A 4,959-nucleotide genomic window follows, 5' to 3' on the forward strand; every position below is an offset into this window, starting at 1 on the left:
ACATTCACCAACCCTTAACCTCTTGACCAGCGTTCACTTCTGGTAGTTACATGTGCGTAAGGAATAAGATACAAATACAACATGTTTTTTCTAAGTCACACAGCGGAGAGGGTAAAAAAGGGTCCATCAGGTGCGCTCATGACTGAAGCTACAGCATAAGCAGACCTAGATATCTATAACCCATAGCTCATAGGGACTTTGTCTTGTTTGTGCTACAGCTATTACCCATGGCGGTACGCAACTATTGAATCTCACGTTTCCAGATAAGATACGGTGTGAAATATGAGCTGGACTTCTCTACAGAACGTGTCTAGGCAGCCTGGGCATGAGCAATCGCCTGAGATAAAGCAGCGCCAGAGGGAGTTGCTCTAAGAAATCATCCTTTACTTGATACTTTCCCATCACTCTGAGGGGCACATGAGAGGACCAGTGTTACTCCTCACTATCTTTTTTTAATGTATATAGCTGAAAGCTGGAGTCCAATTCTGCTAACATGAAAAATAATTTTTCTGAGCCAGGCACAGTGAAGGGAGGGATAACAATATGAGGTGTAAGGCTGCTTTTGTCTCCTGACTTGCTGGAGATGCTCAAAAGCTGCCTGGACATGGTTCTGGGCAACCAGCTCTACGTGGCCCTGCTTGAGCAGGGGGTTGGACCGGGTGACCTCCAGAGGTACCTTCCAACCTCAACCAGCCTGTGATTCTGTGATTATAGAATAGGAATTATGAAGCTGATTTTCATATTTATTGTTACTCAGCATTAACACTGAGATATTTTTTTAAATGTTCCCTTATTTATTTACTGTCTCAGCCCATTCCATCCACCAAGGAATTTGTTTAAAAACAATGTATTTCTTTCAACATCTCAATTTTTGACAAATGCTTTTTATTAAAATGTTTTGCCAAAACATCTCCTGACCATATATACTGATATCACAGCAGCTTCTTTTTCTTTTTAGTAAAATACAGATGTTCCACTCAATCTTTATGATTTGTTGTAGGTTCACATAGAGAGAAAGACAAATGTGAGGCGCATCTGTATAAGCACGTATGCTTGCACGATGTGGGAGAAAAGTGCACTTGAAACATTCAGCTCAATACAGCACAGTATTCTGCCTTGTCACACCAAACAAACCAAAAGGTGCTCTCAAGTATCTAGAAAAATAGCTGAAGACATCTCTTGGTAAACAATTTCAAGGAAGGTAGGAAGCTGGGACAGCTCTGATGAAGAATCTGCGTCCTGGCCTCAGACGAAAAGTCCCTCGGCTGCCTTGCCAATGCTCAGGCTTAAGAATCAAAGGGCACCCAGCAGCCAACGGCTCTAGATAAGCCAGTCCTGAGTCGTCATGGAGTGCTCTCTGCAAACGGCTGGACTTTGCAACGCCACCTAATTTTGAGCCTCTTGGTCTAACAAGTGAAAAGTACAGCCAGCGCCTGTGACTGTATTGAGGCCCACACCTTGCCAGAAGCACCTCAACCGCAGCGAGGGGCTGTCCCACCACCCCTCACCCCTTCCCGGGTATGCCTCCTTGCCCTGCCGAGGGCACAAGCCCAACCTCATGCTGCGCCGGCTCAGGGAGGTGAATCTGCAGAAGCAGAGATGCGCTCCTACTTCCCCGCTGCTCACCAAAACAGCAAAGAGGAGAGGTTACAGATCCTCCCCAGAGCCATGCAGGAACCAGGATAACAGCAGAGCCAGTTCTTTCAGCATGGGATTTGTTCAACTGCATTACACCATCTCAACATTAAGCACAGCCTGACTGTAACTGCACCAGTAGCTTTCTGACTCTGATGCAGATGTCAGGCGGGAGTTCATTTAAATCAGCACAACGCGAAGCAGATTTAGGAACATGACATCAGTTACTGGTGTCAAAGGACGGTCAGGGCGACTTGAACTGAAAAGTGGTGTGGTTTCTCCCACCAGCTACCACCTAAACTGCCTTCTCTTGAGAAGATTACAGGTGTGTTATGATAAATCCCTTTGGGAGACGCTACATCTCATTACAAGACAGCAACACCAGTCCTGTACCAATCAAGATTTTCACTGAACTGATTAGAAAACTTTTATTGCCCAGTAGGGCAATCAAAACCAGTACACATCCATTTTAAAAACAAACAAAACCAAACAACCTTTGTAATCTAGTGACTGTAAACACTCGTTTTATTGAGTGACTTACATTCCCCCTATGGAGCAAAGCAGCTATTGCATCAAGAAGTCAGTCATTTAGTCAGAAAGGCAAAAGCTGGCATTGCCAGGAGAAAAAAGAGCTTTATAACCTTTGAGGCAGCATAATTTGGCTGTACCTCCTACCACCTTTCCAATGGGCAGTGCAGCAGAAGTGGATTTTAGTCACTGCTCTTGAGTATTGCAGCGGGAACATCCAGTTGCTACAAAGCTCAGACTAGTGCTCCTTCATAAGACGACTACCATGATTACCCCAAACAAATAAGCAGACTAAAACTGAAAAACCTCCACATTACTGTCCAAGAAAACATTTTTTTTTTCAAAATCGTGTGAAAGTACTCGCAGATAAAAGCAGGCTGGGTGGGGCAGAGAGCATCATACCGAGACACATTCGCAGGACTCGGCTGGAGAGCGGTGCTGTGCTCTGTACCTCCGAGTGCCACCAGAGCAGCCTTACTGCAAGCTCCATTCACTGCTAAAGGAGGCACTTAAAACCAGCTCCAATGGTTTTGTTTTGCTTTAATCATTAATCAAAGGCAAATAAAATGCAGTGGAGGAGAGCAAACACGCATGCTGTCACATGAATGCAAGCAGGTGTTTGAAAGGCAGGGCAGGCTACTGTGGCTAATTTGGGGCAATGGAGGTGGGGGTAGAAGGAGGAGAGGAGCTTGGAAGGCAAAAATTTGCTTTCATTGGGGAAACGCATTCACAGCAGATTCCCGAGTTTTTGCCTCAAATGAGCAAAGAACGGCATAGTTCATGCTGAAGGTGGCTTGACATGTTACGGTACGTGACTAGGTTGCTTGAGCACGTTTTAGACATGTGAGTGGCCGCTTGCGCTGGAAACGTTCCTGAAACTATGTCCACAAGTAGTTTCCCTTCGGAGGGCAGTAATTCTCCTGCGTCGCCGCAGTCTAGCTTACTCAGCAACATACTGCTGCAGGCTTGCTTTGTTTGCAAGGAATACATCAGCACCAAAGGCAAAGCTCTCTGGTGAAGCTGACAATGCGGTCCTCTGAAAAAAAGGATTCAGCGAGGAAGGAGGGGGTCCAGGCTGGTCTCCCAGGCAGATTCTTACTTTGTAAGTATTTCTATAACTGTCAGTCCTGAAGACTGAAACTGAGATCCAAGAGAACAGTTGGGAAGCGGGGAGAGAAAACAAGTTGGGTCATCGATGGTTAGGTTTGTAGATTATGGCTGTTAGTTAAAATGACAGCACCTGTAGTCCAAATGGGGAACAGGCTTGAAGGCTGTTAATGCACGACAAGTAACGTGATTTGGGGATATGAAAAGAGAAAAATCACAGCGTGAGTTCTAAGTCCTAGTTCCTACTTTGAAACCTGCCTTTTTAAGAGGGAGAAGTCCAATATTCCCCATTCACATGCTAATTCCCTTGTTTCCAGAAACCGGTACTCTCCTTCACCTGTTTGCGTTAGCATAAAATGAGGCGCTTGAATCTGCATTTTTCATAGGCTTCAAAAGACAACCGGGCTTCAAATTTTCCAAAATGCAACTCCTCAGGAACAGTTCATACATGCAAAATGCCAAAGCATTGTAAATGCAATACTCATTTGCCTCCTGCATCCAGAATGTAATTTCCATTTTTATTTTAATCACTAGTGATCCATTGTTCCAAACTTCTTTAAATAAATGTCCCCCACTGCTGCCCATAGCCACTGCAGAAACAATTTTGAATATTTTGCAGACAAAAATAGCAGAAGTGTTGAAATTCATGCCGTTCCTCTCCAGACTAGATGGCTGATGAAATGCACATTTCAAAGCCTGTGAAAATACGAGCCAGAAATAAATAGCAAATGAGATTATCCTTAGATTGATTCCTCTGCAGTACATTCTGATTAAAAATCAAATCAAAGATGGTTTTTTTCCAGCTGCCCCACCAAGATCACATTCTTCATTCTCCGTATGTGTGGCTTCTGATAAGTAAGTGCTTCTTTTCATTATCAGATACCTGGGGGCTTTTCTGCTCTGCTATCCAAAAAGCTTGCTCTTCTTCCTGTATGTCTGAACTTTCAAAAGGTGGATTCTAATGTTCTCTTTGTTGTCTACAAAAGACTCCACCACAAAATCTGTTGTTCAGATCTTTTACAGCCTATTTCAAAACCAGCACGTCTCGCTGAAAGCGTTCTGGTGGACTTGGTCCTTCTTAAGATGTTAAAGCAACCGCCAGGGCAATCTATCAGAGCCTCTGGGACATTTTCTATCACTAGATTTTTTTTTCAGGAATCAAATCCCCTGAGTTTATCTGAAAGACCTTCTGTGATATAATCAATGGCTAGCTCAAGGACTCTGCTGCTGGTGCTGTGATGAGTTGCCTAGCCTGAACTTCTTCATGGTGGTACCAATGTATCTGAAGGGCTTGTAGTTTTCTAACCTGCCCTAATCATAATTAAATAACTCCAATGTGAATGATCAGTGTGACACTGGTCTAGGTGTCACGACAGAGAGCAGTATTGCACCTTTGCCTGTGTTCTGAGGGGGAAGTGCATCTAACTTTCAAACACTAAACAGCAACCCAGATGTTCAGCTGCCTGTGACCCAAGGCTTGCTTTTGCAATGGCACAGATGTGCTGCCTGGGCTGAGTTTTGCTTCGAATGTTATTGTCCAGCTGCAAGACCGTAAGCTAAAGCCACATGAAAGTGAGTACACAGGCAGAAGTGAAATTGTAGAGGCTGGAAAATAGCTGGAAAGTACTGGGGGGTGGAAGATGCAACACCCTAAGAAAGAAGGCAGAGACTCAGCAGACAGCAACTTTT

The sequence above is a fragment of the Egretta garzetta genome, unplaced genomic scaffold (assembly GCF_000687185.1).
Source record: "Egretta garzetta isolate BGI_Z169 unplaced genomic scaffold, ASM68718v1 scaffold373, whole genome shotgun sequence".
Classification (NCBI taxonomy): domain Eukaryota; kingdom Metazoa; phylum Chordata; class Aves; order Pelecaniformes; family Ardeidae; genus Egretta; species Egretta garzetta.